Source organism: Falco peregrinus, chromosome 4 (genome assembly GCF_023634155.1).
Source record: "Falco peregrinus isolate bFalPer1 chromosome 4, bFalPer1.pri, whole genome shotgun sequence".
In the NCBI taxonomy this organism is placed as follows: Eukaryota; Metazoa; Chordata; class Aves; order Falconiformes; family Falconidae; genus Falco; species Falco peregrinus.
In genome coordinates this window covers 104,331,429-104,350,356 of record NC_073724.1, presented here as the reverse complement: position 1 = coordinate 104,350,356, position 18,928 = coordinate 104,331,429, and the positions used below count along the sequence as shown (strand labels likewise).

Sequence of the window (18,928 nt, the reverse complement as noted above, 5' to 3'; positions counted from 1 at the left end):
AGGGAGTGTGACCCTGTGTCCCAGCAGTCTGGTCCCACACTCTGTCAGATATTTAGCCAAGCCAGGTTAAGGGCACTTCATTACCTGGTTACCATCCTAACCTCCCCCAGTTCCTTTCATCCATGAACCTTGAGTGCCTCATTTTACAGTGCTGGGTGAAAAAAATGTCCCCCACAAGCAGTGTTGGGAGATGTAAGCATGGTCTTCCCTAGGCTGAGGGAACTGAACCCAGGTCTTTCGTGTCCCAGGGAAATGCTGTAGTCATTTCTCATTACACTCCAGGCAGATGGCTGCACAGCAGCCACTGGTGCCATCCCTGGATTTAGTGAGGACCCTGCTCCCAGAGGTGTGGGACACAGCTACAGAGACCAGTGTATGAGCCCCAGGGGAGCCGGGTGGGACCTCTGGAGACCTCCAAGTGAGATGCGATGCCAACCCATGCTCCCTGTTCAGACCCTGGAGCCAACATGGAGGTGCACGGTGAGTGTGGGCAACATGTAGGCACTTACTGTTGCACGGCTTGGATCATTTGGAGGGATACCTTCACTCAGCTCTGTCTTGGTCCTTCTTCAGATCCCAATGATCATTACCACAAATAGCCCGTGAGGTTTAATTTTAGGATCACTGACCATACTCCCACAGGCCTTCAATGTCCTTCTTTGTTCAGAGTCTTGTTCTGATAGTGGGTCAGGAAAGAAAGCCGTTGCCGTTTGGACGACTGCTTTGCCTGTTATAGCATCGGTACCTGCCAGAAGCCTCCAGGAGGATCTCAGAAGTCAACCAAAGGGCTCTCTCTGAGGGCAAAGCGCTCCAGAAAGGCATATAGAGAAAAGGCTCCCAGGTGTCCTCACTGAGCCTCAAAAGTCCTGCAGGCAGGCTGGCCTTGCCAGAAGCAGGAGGTTGAACTTGCTACCCAAAAAGTCTGATTGTGGTCTCTAATTGATTTAACCCATGATAAGTTTTTTGCTAATCTGGTTCTTTGGATTCTGGGTGATTTTTTTTTTTTCCAGTTGCTCAGATGTCTACTTCAGTGTCATGTTCTTTAACACCTCAGTTACAAAATTATACATTCTTATAGATGGAGTATTGGTTGTGGTTTTCCATATCAGTACAGGGGCCTGACACCTATAGAAAAGAAGTGTGCTAATCAGGATATCACCCATATTAACTTGCCTTCAACTTGGGTGCTAAAACAGTGTATTTAACAATAGCATGCAAGTATTTTGTAACACTGTGATGGCATAGCCAGGCACAATTTTTCAAAAGTGTGTAAGCAAAGTGATCATCAAAGGGGCAAAGACTGCTGTAGTTGCACATCAGAGGCATCCACATAACAAAAGCTGCCAGAGAGGGGACAAGAGAAGTGCAAGGGCCCAGGAGTAGACAGCACAAGAAGGACTGATGGCAAGACAAAAGAAAATGACGTAAGTGGTATCAGGAGCAAAGGAGACCTTCTGCCCCTTTTTGGAGGGGGCCAGTAACACAAAAACATTAGGCATAAACAAGGAAAATCAGAGATGAAAGAATACCACTTGGGCTCCAAGTTCTCTTACCGATTATGAGCAACTAAGACCACAATCAGCAGTGCAAACTATTAGCTCCATGGTACCATGTGCTCACAGCTAATTTAGAGTATGACTGTTAGGGACTAAGAGTTTTCTCTATGTAGTGACAATGATTGATATTGTGTAAGAATTACCCACTAGCAAGTATGTTGCTAATGAATGAATTTAGCAGACAATTCCATTTTAGAGTTTAAAGTTGGTATGATTTGCCAGTTTTCTAAATGCTTCCATCAGTGTTCTCTGGTAGCCTAGATGATATAATGAAAGATCTATTCAGTTACATAGGCAGGACCTACCCAAGCTGCAATGGTATCCTGTGCCAGCTTTATGTAAGTGCAATATTATTCCTACATTAAAAGCTGCAGCATAGTCAATAGCTACTTATGAACTTAACAGTGATATTATTGCTGCCATTTGATGTAGGACCTGGAAAGCAGAATATTCACTTGAAAGGTGAAACATAAATTGCTGGGGCAGGAGGTCATTTGCCTGATGATTTTGTACCTCGGGAGTCCTACTTTCAAGCTCTTCTTACTACAGTAGGTGCTTATTCGCTTTTCAGTTAAAGTGGAGCATTTTTCTTTGCTAAGGTGTTTCCAGGTGTTGGAGCTGCAAGGAGGAATTCAAAGATACTGTGAAAATCACTGTAAATCAAAACATTTGGCAAGCCTATCCCAATTAAAAACCTAGGTTTTTAAGGAGTTAACACAGCCTTTTCCTAATAATGGGATCCCAACTATGCCAGGATTTTTTCATCTGTTTTGACAAGGGCAAGGAATTAAATCAGTCCACTGACTCAGTCACAGTTTCAAGGAAGGGGCTCAGACTCACAATTAAGACAACCCTCTTTCATTTCAGGTTCAGCTAAGCCTCAGTCTTCTATGCCGAGAGCTCACAGATCAGCCTCCTCATGTTGCTCTGCCTACCAGGCTTATTTGGAAACCTCCTTTTAATGTACTCTTTCCTTTTCAACCCCTGCAATCAAGCGCAGGAGTTTTTCTTGTGATCAGAATGAGCTCAATGCTGCTAAAGACATTTTGGTCTTGGTTCCTCCATCCAGGTGGTTGTAAGCAACTGTAGCATGTCTGCCTTTGTAACAAAAAAGACAGAGAACATTATTTGGAAAAGATGCTATGCCTATTTAAAAGGCCAGCTTGAGCTATAATTAGGCAGTGCTCAACTGGATGTGGAGGAGGTCCCTGAGCTGTAATGTAATACGTGTGGAACAACAATTCTGTAATACCAGCCAAAAAAAGCAGGTGAAATATGGACTGAAATTGGGCAGTTAAAAAAAAAACAATTGCAGGATGAGAATCTGCACTGGATTTTATCTACCCACATTTTATCCCAAACATTTTTGTTTTAGCCTACAAATGAGCTGCCTCCACATCTAAATGTTTCCATCCCAGAAAGGGAGAGAGGCAAAAGCACAGGCAGAGCAGTGGCTTTGGGGAAGCCAGGACCCCGCTGAGGTGTCCTGCAGCACCGTAGGTACTGGTGAAGGCACGGCCACCCTCGGGAGAAGGCAGGAGCCTTGCACAGCCCCCTCAGAGAGGTGGTGTCCTGTGGGGCTGCCTCAGCTGCCTAGTCCCATCCGCTTCTGCTGCTCCTCATCCCTCCTTGCCAGCCAGCAGCACAACAAAAGCAGCCCCCTGCTACCCGGTGTGGTGTCAACCAGACGTGAGTGGCTCCAAAGCTCAGCAGGAGTTCAGAGGAGAGCAGTGATGGTAATTCCTCTAGGGTACCTTGGGCAAGCCCTGCTCCAGGGACCTCTGCCTCCCGCTGCACCTCTGGTCACTGTTGATGCCCCACTCCCTGGGAAGCCTTTGGTGCAGCCAGTGAAGAACGTGATCTGAAATTCATGTTCAGCCAACGTGACCTGGAGGTGGTCACTCCAACTTGCTTCCAGGGTCCACAGGCAGCCAGTGCTGGCCAGGGACAGGCATGAGCTGAAGAACTGCATTTCCAGGAGCCAGGCACCTGGGTGGACTAGCAGAACCTGCGCATCCATCCCAGCTCTGGCAAATAGGACCTGGCACTGTGGCTGGAGTCACCCTGCTTATGGGTAGTGTGTTTTATTAGCAAGTGCTAAGCACTTATCAAGTTGCAGCTTCCTTTTTAGTCTCATTAACTATTTAGCTTTACCTCGGGATGTGTAAATAAAAAGGCATCCCTAAACCGTACTGCTGTCATACTTCTGCCAGGCCTTCAGGAGGGCTCATGATGCCTCCCCCACCGGAGAGAAGTCTCCGATCACTGACAGCGTAGGGAGCAAAACACAACTGGTAAAAATGGAGATGAACCAAAAGAACAGGTATTTGGAGACTAAACCAGCCTCATCTGTTTTATCTTTCTGATTCAGCACACTACAAATTTCTGACCTCTAATTGATTTCTGATTTCAGTGGGGATGGTGTTTACGAGAACCAATTGTAACTCGACCTACTTACGTTTTCTTGGTCTAAGAATAGGGCGCTGGGGCCGCCACTGCCTGCCAGGGCTGCCAGCTGTTTCTGAGATTGCTATCAGACATACTTTAAAGGGTGTTTTCCACTTAAGGAGAGCTACAAGATGCCTTTTGCCTTTTTTAGGTTTCACTTATTGATGGGGGAAAAAAACCCCACCTAATTTCAAAGTAATTGTGACCTAAAAACAGCCTTGTGAAAAGCCGCCCGCCCTCTCCCTGGAGCACCACTCGGCAGCTCTCAGCCCACTTTTCCGTGGTGCTCAGGATTCAGCTCTTGCTGGTTCACCACAGGCTGCATCAGGCCCTAATTTTACACCTCTCTCTGTTATTCTTTTCTGGGTTTTCCACTTCATTCTAACATATTTTTCCCAGAGATCAAGTACACTCAGGGGTTTCTGGTGACAACTAAATATCTTTTGATTCTTTTTCCTTTTATTTCTGACTTCAGTTTTTTCCTACCTTTGGGACTATACAGCACCTTCTAGGTAAGAGCCATCAGATTTCTCTCCCTGAGAAACACTTGTGTTTTACAAAAAATGAGATTGAAAAAGAACATATTGCAACTATTGGGAGTTGCGGGGGAGGCAGAGAGAGCACAGAATAAGGCCTGGATTCTTATTTTAAAGAAAGCAAAGGAGAAATTTCAGCTCCTTTTCCATTGACAGGTGGTGAATTCCATGCATCTCCCTCGGTGCATTTCCCAGGAGGGGCAAGGGGGGCAAAAAACAGCAGCGGCATGTCTCTGGTCCTGTGCCCTGCTGCACGGAGCGGGCTGCAGTGCTGCCCTGGCTTGTGCCTGGGCCGCAGCCTCCAAGCTGTGGGGCTGGTTGGGCTCACACCGAGTCACCCAGCCCCACCATGCCCTCCCCACAGCACCGTGGACCCCACAGGCACCTTGGTTCTCCCCGCCCGCTACAGAGCCAGCTCTGCACAAGGATCTGAGCAGGAACAGCAGCAACCAGGGCTGCTGGAGACTAATCCCCTGGAGGATTTATCACCAGGGCTTGCAAGGTGCAGACAGCCCGCATTTGAGTGTTAAGCTGCAGCTGTTTGCGGCAGGGCTACAAGCCCCAGTGAGAGCAAGGCTGGGCATGAGGGCTGCAGCAATAAGCAGGCAGCAGCTCCCCAGTTGCATGCAGGACTCCTCCAGTGAGTCACAGCATCCCACCCAGTGCCAGGTCCACCACCTAGGGTTGCCCTTGGGTGCTTCTTGGATGCTGACTGCTAATTACGTTGCACATTCACAGAATCACAGAATGGTCAGGGTTGGAAGGGACCTCTGGCGATCATCTAGTCCAGCCCCCTGCTAAAGCAGGGTCACCTAGAGCTGGTTGCACAGAGTCATGTCCAGGCAGGTTTTGAATGTCTCCAGCAAAGGAGACCGCACAGCCTCCCCGGGCAGCCTGTGCCAGGGCTCCATCACCCCCAAGGTAAAGCAGCTCTTCCTCATATTCAGGTGGAACTGCCTGTGTTGCAGTTTGTGCCCGTTGCCCCTTTCCTGTCACTGGGCACCACTGTGAAAATCCTGGCCCCATCCTCTTGACACTTGCTCTTAAGATATTTGAAGACATGGGTAAGATCCCCTCTCAGTTTTTTCTTCCCCAGGCTAACCAGGCCCAGTTGTCTCAGCCTTTCCCCATAAGGGAGATGCTCCGGTCCCCTCATCAGCTTTGCAGCCCTCCGCTGGGCCCTCTCCAGTAGTTCCCTGTCTCTCTTGAACTGGGGAGCCCAGCTCTGGACACAGCACTCCAGATGGGGCCTCACCAGGGCAGAGCAGAGGGGAGGATCACCTCCCTCCACCTGCTGGCCACACTCCTCCTGATGCACCCCAGGGTCCCATTGGCCACCTTGGCCACCAGGGCACACTGCTGGCTCATGGGCAACTTGCTGCCCACCAGAACTCCCAGGTCCTTCTCTGCAGAGCTGCCCTCCAGCAGGTCATCCCCTCACCTGCCCTGTTGCACGGGGTTGTTCCTCCTGAGGTGCAGGACCCTACACTTGCTTTTGTTGAACTCCATGAGGTCCCTCCCTGCCCAGCTCTCCAGCCTGTCCAGGTCTCGCTGAATGGCAGCGCAGCCTTCTGGTTCCTCCCCACCGAGAATCGCTGGCAGGTCTTGGGGAGAAAACTCACGCTTCAGTGCAGTTGAAGACCCAAGGAGTGCTAGGGAGTTGCACAAAGGAAATCGTAGAGGAGTCCCCATGGGGGTCTTCACTGCATGGACAACTGTGCTCCCAGTATGAGAAAAATGCTTTGTGGTGCATTAGACCAAAGCCCGCACGTGCTCATGCCATGGTGGCTGGTGAGGGCCAAGCTGAGCAAAGGGAAAAGAGACTGTCTTCCCACAGGGCAGCCCTGTGAGGGCAAGGAGAGCTACCCTCCCTGCCCAGCCCAGGCAGAGCCTCTTCCCCCACAGCCCTGCACCCAGGGCTGTCTCCCTCCCTGGCTCCAGGATCACTGCTTCCCACCAGTTGGCTTTCCAGTTTGCTGTGAGATATTAATTTTCCCCTTTCAAGCACGGGACCGAGTAGGACTTTCACTGGGGCAAGCCTGGGACCCCAGCTACTCAAATTTTGTTTTGATCATCATTGGCCACTTTTCATCATGGGTCGTGGCTCTGAGGCATCTCCTGCTCTGCAGCCCCTGAGATGCACACCAAGCCCTTTCCCTCCTGGCCAGCCAAACCACTACCCCACTGTGCAATGGTTTACACTAAGCATCTAATCGAAAATCAGAGCCAACATCTCCATTCCCCAAACCTAGGGTAGAATTTATCCACCCCTATGCAGACATCTCCTGAAGGCAGGAACTGGAGCATGGAGCTCCACCGCCTCTTTCCTCTTGCTTCTGCTGATGTTTGTGGAGACTATGGATGGTCATGGACATGTCCTGGTAGGCCATGGCCAAAAACTGACTCTGACTGAGAGGCTGAAATTTAAATGATTTAAGATCTATACGCTCTCAGTCTTTCAGACAATGGCAAGAAAGACAAACTGTATTTAAAATATGAAGAACTCCTCAGTGGAAGATGATGTTTTTTAATATGATATTTATTTGCACAAAACCGGTGATATTTATCAAAACATGTCACTCATAATGGACATGTTTTGCAGAAAAATGTTCTAATCCATCGTTCTTTGTCACCTGGTTGCTGTTACTAACTGCTATGGCTTCATAATTTGCTGCTTTTAGATGTCATAGATCACTTGAATCACACGCAATTGTCGCCCTCCTGGCTGAGCACTGTAGATTTTATGAACAGGAGTCCCTTTATCTCCTTGAGAAGTACATGCAGGTAAGTTCAGCTTTTTAATGACTACTGCTAATTTATAGTCATTTAACAATTGGTAAATAGAAGTTCTTCACAACACCCAAAAAGCAATTTCAGCAAGTGTCCTCCCAAAGGCATTATTATCATCATTATATTTTTATTACTACAATGGTAGTGTCTGAAGAGCAGAACACCACCAGAAAGCACTAAGCAGTTAAATAACAATAATATCCCTACCTTAAAGAACTTACACCTATGCACAACAATATAAAAAGAGATAGCTAAACGTATAGGTTTTATTTGCATGTAATGCAAATAAATGCATGTGGAAAGACAAGAAAACTAACAATGCTACTGACAGAAAAAAATATTTCCACTGATACAATCAAATATAATATACTTCATTCAAATTCACCAGCAGAGAAAACTTCTGCATTCAATCACCTGAGAAATTGTAACTCACTTGACACGTACTGATAATAATATTCTCCATGTTGTTTTTGTTTTGCTCCATTTACCCAGCCCTCACCTTCAGGACAACCTGCTTCATCCCACCCCAGCACCAGCGCACTCACCATCCTGCCACAGTGATGCACAAGGAAACCAGGGCTGTGGACTATAGCCTGGTCTAAATTGGCTAGATAGTTGCTTCTTTTAACTCAAGAAACAGAAGAAAATTGCAAACTGTTTCTAGAAGGGAGAAAAATTAAGGGGTATATTATTTTCCAAGTATGTAAAGCATTTTTTTCCCCACTAAGCATTGTAAGAGACCACCAGCAACACACATTGCCTTTGGCCATGATTCCTTCTACCCAAAGTTTCATGCCTTGGGGTTTGGGTTTTTTCTCATGGTTTCACAGAAAACACCTCTCTGGTTGTCTACAGAGCTGAACCTTGGTGGTTTTCCTCTTTTTATCACAAACACACAGCAGCTACCACACCTTTCCTTCCTACTGGGGATTTTCCATCAGAACATTAGGAAACATCTCACACCCCAGGATGCAAACTCATGACTTTATCATAGAATCATAGAATGGTTTGAGTTGGAAGGGACCTTCAAAGACCTAGTCGAAGACCCAAATCATGGACAGGGACATCTTTCTCTACATCAAGTTGCTCAAAGCCTTGTCCAAACTTACTTTGAACACTTCCAGTGATGGAGCATCCACAACTTCTCTCAGCAACCTGTTCCAGTGTCCCACCCTCATCATCTTACCCACATACAGTTTTTCACTATGCCTAAACAAGGGGGGCATTCAATCTTCCCTTGTTCCCCAAAAGCAAAGGCAGCTGCCATGGCCAAAACAAAAACTTCTGCATCTTGATATCACTGCTCAGCCCCCAGCACACTAAGGATTCATTCATTCTGCTTCTGTTTGGTGGTGTTTTGAATGCATGAAGTCAAACACACAGAACAAGCACATGTCCAGGCCTTAGGTAAGGCATTGGCCCTTCAGAGCAGAATGTGTGTGGGACCAAAAAAATTAAACATTATCTATACTACTTCTGTCCCATCAGTTTTGACCCCTGGCTGGAAGCTACTTTGGCCCTAGAACAAAACAGAGCCAGCTCAGGGCGAGGGAATGGATAGCCTGGCCATTAAGCTTTAGATAGGCGCCTAATAACATGGTAACCAGAGGACTCTCACAGGCTGCATATCCCCTGTGTCCACTCTGCAATGACAGTGTCTTCTGAGCTATCAAACATCTTTGATAGGAAGTAGGCCTGCACTGAGGTGTACCTGAATGTAAGCTGCCAAACTGTGCTTTGCTTTGAGCTTCTTACTTCAAAAAGACAGAGGAAGCCCTTAAAATGAAAATTCTTGCTCTGTTTTTTATTAGCAATTAATACAGAGCTCAGTGAATGAAAACAACATTGAAAAATGAGGAAAACGCTTCAAAGAATTACATTATGCAAATTATTTTAATGGAAAAGCATGCTTGCTTTATTAGAGCCCATATTGTCTGCTTTATAGTCATGTTCTTAACCAGACTAATTGCTCTTGCTTCTGCAGCTTAGAGGAAAGCCAGGGATGCACAATTGTCAGCGTAGATTAAAACTCATTTACAACCTCAAAATCTGCACTGTGTTCTGCAGCAGCTCATCTGAACCACAGACACACACACCCCCCGCCTCTGCCCAAGCCTGATGGCATTTTCTTGCAGGAGTGCTGAAGTGCGGTTGTGCTGATGCTCTTGCTCCCTTTTTAATTTAACCAGGCTCTCTCTCACAACAAGATGACAAGTAAATGGCCCAGGAACTGAGGTGGATGTCCCCACAGTGATATGGGACTCTGGAGCAAATTCACACATGCAGAAGAATTGCTGTGCAGGTGCACAGTGAATAAAAAGGCAGTTGAACTTCCCTGTACTGGCTCATACAGGCAAGGTGATTTTCATCTGGGAATACAGTGATGGCACAGAGTGCTGCTCTGGAATAGCTTATTTGCCTAGAACAGTGATAGTCAATTTAAAATGTAATACAAAAGCAACCAAGAGCTCACATGCTCTGCCTAAAGGAAAGACTTCTGTAACAACCCCATTCTCCATATGGGCTTTCCATAGTAGAAACAAAAACTGCTCAACAAGCTTGAATCTTGCCATGCGTCAATATGATACTTTAATGACTTTTTATGCAGTAAGAATTTCAGTGGTACACATTTCTGATAGCACCAAAATAAGGTATCTGCAAAATGACAAATTTTTGTCCCTCATTCTACTTTCTTGGGCTGAAAACCCTGTGAGAAACTTCCCATTTCCTACCTACAAAGTAGATTTGTGGGTAGAAGAGCTAGATCTCAATTTCGAACATGAATGAAATCTTCAGATCAAGTCCAGCACTCTGCTTTTGCAGGATTTCACTTGAAGAAGGGTTCCAAGCCAGTTAAATCAACGTACAATTGGATTTGGAGCTTGGCTTTATTTTTCTTCTTGTTCTGGTTTCAAAGCACAAAAGTCAAATGTGTGCCATTACTGTGAATTCTTGCACAAACAGGAAAGGCTCAGGTCGTGTGTTGTCAGCACCATGATTACTTTGCAAAAAGCCTGTGGAAGTTTTAAGTGGAGAAAAAAAGATTTGGGTTACTATTGCCAGCTTCAAATATTTAAATATCAAGAGTCACATTCCCCCAAATCCAATCAAACAATTTTCTTTAAATAGCAGCAACTAAGGAGCTCTCTTGACTTAAGCTATTATTATTCCTTTGGACCACATTTCCTCTGCAAGCACAAGGGCAAGAAACCGACTTTTTGTAAAAATCAAGACCCTCACCTCATCTCAGTTCTCCAGGACACACAGGTCTAAAAGCTCACACGGTGACAAAAAAAATCATAGGCATAGTGCTAAATGAACTGTCTCCAAATGCTGCTTTGGTTTCCAAGTGCGTTGACTTGGCACCTGGGTAAGCATTGGGTTTCTTCTCTCTTCTTCAGTGCTCTTTTGTTTCACATACAAGGGGAAAAAGCAGTGCTGTTTCAGACAGCAGTGTGATAATATCCTTGCAAGTAGATCCAGAGTCTCTTTTTCCCTTTGAAATGCCTTAGATTATGAGATATTTTCAAGTTTAAAAATTGCCAGGGAAGGAAGTTTCTTCAGAAGTGTCCTCTGAGTCAAAGATAAAAGTGATGCCCAGCAGGTATAGGCTAGCAGTAGTCAAAGAAAAGATGAACTCCCAGCAGAAGCTGTGAAATTCACTCCCTCTAGTTCTGCTACTGTATAAGACTACACCATTTTCTAATTTTTTTTTCCTATCTACTGGCTGTATCAATAAATGTGCAACAAATCTGCCTGTGAATCTGCCTTTCTAGCCTAATTATCCTGCTGTTTATGATGTTTTCCCTAAGGACAGGACTTAGGCCACCAAGCATTTCATGCAGTGACCCAAGTTCCACCAAGAGGTGACTTGTATGTACGTATGTATGTATGCTACGTATGCCTCTGCAGCAGGTAGAGCACACGCCAGGGCTGTGGGAGCGGGCACCTGGCTGGACCTCAGGAAGGTAATCTTCAACTTCCAGGTTGTGTGATGACCTTCTGATACAGCAGTGAGCATTTAACATCCTCTGCCTTGGTAAATCCAAGATTTTGGGAAAGTTCATTGATATTCTGTGGAATTAGGGATTTGGATGCAATGTTATCAATGCAGAAAGTGCTAAGATCCTTTTGCAGAAGGGAGAAAATTAACATGGAAAGGCAGGTTAAGCATCCAGAGCGGGTACTAGGAGAGATGCTGGTGGTGAGAGGAGTGTTTCTGAGAAACCTGTTTTTATCTCCTGCAATTCTGCATTACCATTTCAGCCCGTACTCCTCATCTGCCCTCATGCCAACCATGTTGGTTCTCATTCTCATTTAAATCTGGGGCAAGCCAAGTAGAGGAGCTCAACCTCCGTTCTGTGTCCCTGACTCTCTAATGCACCCTCCAGCTTCCCCGAGAAAACCAGGTATGCAAAGGAGAGTGACACATAGCTACCTGGCAGGGCAAGTTATAATGCCGGATTCATTGGTGCTGCAACATAAAATCAATATTGCACGTAAAAGGGTCCTTTAATGGACACCAGGAGCAAAATGTCATTCTTGTCTGGCCAGATAAATTAATTTTTAGAAATTAACTAAATTCCTAGCACATCTCTGACTTACAGTCCTTTAAGATTGCTGAGGACCAGACCACTCATAAGCTACTTCTCATCTCTAACTCCAGAAGCATTCGCAAGGGAAGCTGGTGTCCTCCTGCCCCCCTTTAATACCTGGGAAACTTGAGTTTGGAAGATCAAATGACTTTCCCCAGCCACCTAACAGTCTTGTGGCAGACGGAGTCTCCCTGGCTGAGCTCCTGGGGTCCTGGCTGTCAGTACAGTTGCTCAGACCATGGCAGTTTCATTGTGTTACCTGAGAAGCTGTAATAAAATAGCTTATTTCCATGCTTTCTAAGTAACCTGTACTTCATGCCCTCCCATTGTGGTGGTATTGCGGGCAGAAACCCAATCAGCCTGTGCTGACTCTTGCATACTCAAGCAGCAACGAAACAATACCATAACCTCAGTATGTAAAGTGTCTTTAATACACTTCTTCTAAGTTAACTAAATGTTGCTGACATTCTCCGATAAATAAAAGCCCCATAAACTGTTCCCAGTGGTACAGTACTGATCAGGGAGGTGTATCTCAAGGCAACTCCTCTACATTGAAGTTTTATATCAAGAATATGCTGAAGCTTCACCATAAATAATTAAACATCTTTCTGAACTATTAATGCAGTTTGTTGATGGCTTCTGTTTTCTTATGGTGTTTCAAAGACATTGACTGTAGGCAAGCATAGATCTTATCTCTGATGAAAAAAAAGCTTTGAAAATAGTCTAACAACTTTGCAGTTGAAAGTCTTTCTCCAGACAAGGACTTTTAACTGGAGCATGCTGTCTGCAAGGCAGCACTCCTGAAGAGAAAGATCTAAAGATCAAAACAGACCACAGTAAAGTTACTGCAAACAAATCTATTCAGTGTTTGACCAACTAATGTCAGCCACTTAAAAACAGAAGTTTAACTACATAAGGCCACTTCCAGAAATATGCTAGTCTAGAGATAGTCTGAAGCACTAATTGACATTGTTTCCAAACTAATACCAGAAGTGGTTATTCAAGGCACCTCGGTGCTGAGAAATCAGATAACAGACTGTAGTACATCACTTTCCTTATAGTTCCCCTTGATTTAGGAAGAGCTTATGGGCATCAAAGCAGCTGCTAGCTAAAACAAATGAGTACTATCCCAGGTTCTGGAGATAATCATGACGTTGCAGATAATTAGAACTGCATTTTTAAACTGGGAGAAATGTGACAAAGCTTTTCAAATTATTTTTGTGTTTGGAAAGATTTGAGGTTTCCAATCAGCTGATGAGGTGGGTACAGAGAGGAACTTGGAGTATTCCAGTCTTGAGCCTCTGCCAAGCAGAAGGCACAAAAGCTACGGTTCTGGTGCCAGCTCTGTGAGTTAAATACCTGGCTAGGCTCACTGTTCTAAGAATGATCCCACTTGGCCACGAGTAACTTCTGTTGTGAGCCACATGCCTTCTGCTCCCAACAGCTCCAAGCTGATCCATAGCTAATATTTCTGTGCTGTTTGTTGATGATGGCAGCCCCCTAAGGGCAAGTGTCCCTGTGGCTTGCATTGAACACTCAGGATTTCACATCAAGAAAAGGTTTATATTAAAGGAAACAGAGAAAATGAAGCACAGCTTATAAGTAGAAGCCCAGATGTGGAAAAGCATCCCCCACATCCTTGTCTTTGTGCCACCATAGTATAATAACCACTTTCAAAAGGCCAGCGTTAAATCACCTCCTGTTACTGCAGTAAATCTGCAGGTGAGCATTGCTACCTGTTGTATTGAACGCAGGTAACTATTGTATTGTGTTTGTGCTGAGTACAGGTTCCAGTGCTGCACACAACTGCAGGGCATTGGCATGCTGGAGCTCACCTGCTCTGGTGTTTATGTTACACGGGTTCAGGTAAGTACCAGTGTAAATGGTCAAGCTCATTGTTCCCCCCTAGAAATGTGCTCTCTCTGTTTCAAAACGAGGAGTAAGTGCTTCTGCTCACTCCCGCAGCTTCACCAGACACCCCGAGCAAGGTTTGCCCACAGGCCTGTCATTGCAATGCGACCTCGAGTCAATTAAGCCATTTCAAAATAAAGAGAGAATATTGAATGTCACGGGCAGATGGTGAAGATCTGTACTAAGTAGATAAAGTCTACACACATTTTCGGGGAACATAAATGAAAAGAATAAGCAGATACTACTTACTTAAGCAGATACTGGCAACTGAAACGTTGCCAGACCTTGGAGCAGAGGTGCAGTTTTCTGGGGCATGTTCTGCCTCGGCTGGGCAGGAATACCAGAGCAAGCAGCAGTGTCAGAGGGGGTGTTCTCCTGCAGCCTGCCCTGAATCATAGTCCTGCCTGCATCACTGAGATTCCCAAGAGTATCCACTCACAACAGAGCCTAAGCAGAATAATCAAAGTCTTAAGCGCTTTGTAGTTCAGTCCATTTACCCCTATAAAGAAAAACATACACAACTTCCTCCCTACCTCACACAGCACCAACCTTCGGTGGTGTCATGTTGGGGCACAGACCTTCTTCTGAGTGCCTGGTCCATCTTTCAAAAAGGGCACTTTCAAAAACACCAAAGTACTTTCAAATTGCTTTTGTGTAACACTATTGGTCTAGATTCTTATCTTAGCATCAAAAAGTCACCACCTGATCAAAGCTCTGGAATTCACACTACTTTCCCTCTTTGCTTGAAGAAGCAAAATTATTAACTAGGTTATTAGAATAAAAACAACACTCTATGCATTCACAACATTTTGCTCCCACTAATTAATTTCTGACTGAATACCCTGCCAGAGGATCAATTTACTACTGAGACAGAGATCACAGCACACAGAAGCTTAACTGGATGGGAAGAAGTCCCAGAAGGACACAACTCCGCTGCATCTTGATGCTGTGCCAGATCGAAAGCTGCTGTGGGCCAGGCAGAGCTGGAACCACGTGAGCTTGTGCAAACACAGTTGCAAGGCTTTGCTGGCGGTGGGGCTCTCATTGCAACCTTCACAGCATGCACAGGAGTGTGCATCCTTCATAACAAAGAGGGGGTTTAATCAGCTTTGCATCCCAAAAGCAGGCAAGATTCCCTCTCAGCAACAGGGTGGTCAGATGTTCAAGAGCACCATGCCCGTGCAGGGATGTCAGCGAGCCTGAGGCCTGCCTACGCAGGGCACATCCCCGGGGCTGGCTGCAGTAGCACTTGCTCAGGTGATTCCAAATTGCCCCATCACACCACAGTCCCTGCAAACAAGTGGCCTTCAGCAGCAGAGGGGGAAGGCAGTGAGGCCAGGGGTGGGCACCATGCCCAAGACCTTCATTCCTGGGGTCCTCAGGTCTACTCAGGACTGCGTCCCACCTGCTAGACCATGCTGCCAGCAGCCCCTGCAGAGGGACATGTCCATAGTCGGGCAGGAGTAACCTTGCTGGTTGATCACAGAAAGTGGAGACCAACACATACAAGTTAATTTTAGCCAACATTAGTCAAACAAACCAGGAAAGTGACCAAAATTTATCCAGCAAAAGCATCCATAGGACAAACCCTTATAAATTAGATTGGCAGCTATCGTCTGCTCTCTCTTCCCTTTTTTAAGGGAAGAGCATGAAGTATTTTGTCATAGGTCAGCACCTGTCCTGCACTGACCTTTAAGGCCACCATCAGTCTTGGTTTCTGTCTGTGGTCAGTACCTTAGGGATACGAATCCAATCAGGACACGGGGCACGACCCTCAGAGGAGCTCCTCCTTGAGGCTAAAGGCTGATCCAGTAATGAGTAACAACACACAGCACCCGCAACTTATAATAAAAAGTGAATATTGGATCACTTTAATGAAATTTCTCTGATCCATCACTCCTGCTAACTGAATGGCGGTTAAATGACCTGGGCCAAGCTGAGACAGTCCCTGTGGAAAACATCCTAACACTACCACCAAATTAAAAAGCAAAATGCAGGTCTTCTTTAAAACAATCTTAATCCAGTTTGTTACAAAGATGACTCTGAGTTCTGCCAGAAGCCTGATAATGCTACTAAAAGACTGTTGTACTCTTTCACAGAAAGAAAGGGTAGCAGTTCTTCAGTTCTCCTCGTTCAATACTGAGATGAAAGGTCCTTTTCTTTACAATAAACTTTCTAGCTCTCAGTAGACCATAATCCTTGTGTTGGAGTTCTAAGGTTAACAGCCTGGGTTGAGACATTTGTCTTTTGAAATGTCTTTCATGCTTGGATAAATCATTCTCTTCCCTCGATGCAATATTTTTTTCCCCAGCAGTTATTCAAAAGTGATCAAAACATCTGTGGAGGAACTACAGATGAGAGACAACAGACACCTCAAAATTGCAAGGAGTTTTGAAAACACCTATGGAAAACCCAGATGGATGTTTGATGCAATATTTTATGTTCTATTAACAACAGTCATAGCAGCTCACTGGAGCCTCTGATCTGCCTCACTCCTCTGGGTGACTCGTTTCTCCCTCATCCCAAACACTGCAGCCCATCACGGTGGACAAAGTTACTGATTTTGCAGAGCCGCGTTAAGGGATGAAGAGTGTGTGCTCTGCAATTTCACAGGCTGTCCTCTAACAAAAATAGATCTCGCTGGAAGAAAGTAGGGCCCAGGCATGTGCATGGGCTTGACATTTAAGAGACTGTAATCACACTGGCATTAATGAAGTTTGCACTAACGCTTGTCACTGGTTGTTCCTGGCACCCAAACAAGTCATTTGCAGAAAGCACACAGCAGAGGGGAGCAAAGGACATTATAAAAGGAACTGGGAGCATGAGAGAGTTGGGCCTGGTCCATTTACCCCTGCTCAGCCTTCTGAACCAGTGTCACAACAGGATCGTGTTGCACGTCCAGACCTGAGGACCCAGGATTGCTGTGTCCTCCCCCCAGATCCCGTCTGAGCCATCTCCATGGTACAGCTAAACCTCTGTCACAGCTTTCACTGGATGAACCACAGAAAATAAGATAAAGGCTGGCAAATCATGCCTTGTGCTGACTGCACTTCCCCAAACAAATTTGGGGCAGCACAGACCTGCAGCTCATCCTGGAAGGCAGATCCATGAGGGCCCAGCACAAAGGAAGGCAGTATAGATGTAGGGATACACACTGTGTCACACCACCTGTGTGCAGGGCCACTCGATGGGTCTTTGTAGCAGAATGAAGCTGGGTTAATTATCATTGATAATATACAGCTGTGGGCTGGCCTCAGGGGCGGTGGGTTGGCCGATGTAGATAGGGTGCAGCTGTGGCTGGTTCTGTTAAGGGGCTGAGAGCCAATGAAGGGAGAGCAGCCCAGGAAGAAGCAAGAGAGACAGAATACACACCCTGGATGAGGTGGGATTAGGAGAAGGCAGCAGAGGGACTGGTGTGAAGTGTGTGTTGGTACGAGATGGTAAAAGACCTTGTTGCAGCTTGATAGTTTGGAGAGTGCTGTGACAGGTCTCGAGCATTTTAGTTTCCTCACTGACTCCTGGATCCTGCTGTCCTGATCACCCATGTTGCTAAAAGGTCCTTTCTCTCCCAGAGAGTCTCTTGGCGGTGAACCTGTCCACCTCAGTTGAAATTAAGCTGGTGCGAGGTTCCTGGCAAGGGCCACACCAGGCAGGCAGTGTGGACAAGGCTGCTCCAGGCTGAGCTCCCACTGCTGTCCACAGCCTTCCAGCAACTTCCTGGGGGACTTCACCATCAGACAGAGCCCCATGCTGCCTGCCAGGGCCTGCGAGATGCATCCTCAGTTTTAGGAGGTTAAACCATTCTGCTGGTGGACTGTGACTCATCTTTCCAGTCTTTTCAGACTCTGCAACTCAAGGAACCCCCAAAACAATAACCACCATATTAGAACCACCAGTCATTTCCACAGAGCCCAAGGAAAATGGGACCTGAGTGTTATGCAAAGGGGACACAGCCGTTAGCCGCAGGCTATGGATGCCATGCGCTATGCTGAAATGGCCAAAAGGCTCACCCAACACTCCAACTGCTGCCATTCCTGTTTAGAGAGCTGCTTTTCTCAGGCTTTGTTGAACACCCACGGATGTAGTGCCACCCCCACCAGCACCCTGCCTTGGGCAGTCTCCCCTCCACGCTGTTCCAGAAGACCAGAGCATGGGCACCAGCCAAATTACCTCATGTTTCACAGTTTCTCAGAAGAACGGTTACTGCAAGTCTGTGTGTGAGGAAGCACATCTGGGTGGAGGGTTCCTTTTGTTCCTTTCTGCGAGACCAAACTGCCAAAGAAGCTGATTTTTACATTATCTGGGCAAGGAAAGAGGAGAAATACATTCATAGCAAGTAAAACAGAAGAGAGAGAAAAAAAAAAAAAGCAAATACAAGGAATAGGTTACATTTGGTGGTGCTCTGGTGTTTCTCAGAACCCTCTACATATTTAGTTGCAGTGAATCTGGGAATGCCTTCCCGTTTGCAGAAGCAAGAATTTAGCTGTGGCTGACCCTGCAGCCTTGGCTTAGGAGCCAGGGAACAGCCTCTTTTATTTACAGATACAGAAGCAGCCATAGGGTTGTGCTAAGTGTCCTGGATCTGCAAGAATGTCTTGTAAAGTGTTTTGCAATCTGAGTCGATGCCTCTGAGATTTACATAACAAACCTGCTCCTTGCATCTATACGAGGTCCTCACCAGGATATAGGGCTTAGGTGGCTCCAAATCCTGCCACATGTTCCTCACCCCCTGCTGCAAATCCCTTTCAGGAAAATTCATCACCCATGTATTTCAAAGCAGGACCCAGAAAGTGAGGCTGGACCAAGGTTTCACTGCAGTTAAGATGATGTGGGGCCCTGTACCATCACTCTGTCCTCCTGATGCTGCTGGAGGGCCCATGACAGCTCTATTGCCATGGTGGATGCTCTTTGCAGAGACCAAGGGACACCTACCTTTGGCAGATGATGCTCCACTGGAAATTGAGATCCTGAGAAAACCACCCCAGCTGCAATGCATCCCAGCCAAAGGCCAGGCTCCCACAGATCATACCCACTGCCACAGGGGAAGCCCCATGGCAGCTCCTGCAAGCGTTAGGGGTGGGCGAGATGTGCC

The 18,928-nt window shown here is 46.3% G+C and overlaps 1 long non-coding RNA gene across 1 annotated transcript; it reads right to left on the bottom strand.

Moving 5' to 3' along the window:
• Nucleotides 1-7,258: 7,258 nt before the first annotated feature.
• LOC129784401 (uncharacterized) lies at nucleotides 7,259-18,928 on the bottom strand. The gene is made up of 3 exons (XR_008747114.1): nucleotides 18,769-18,928; nucleotides 18,007-18,136; nucleotides 7,259-10,344 (listed from the first exon to the last, which is right to left on the bottom strand). It is a non-coding gene; the product is annotated as an uncharacterized LOC129784401 (long non-coding RNA).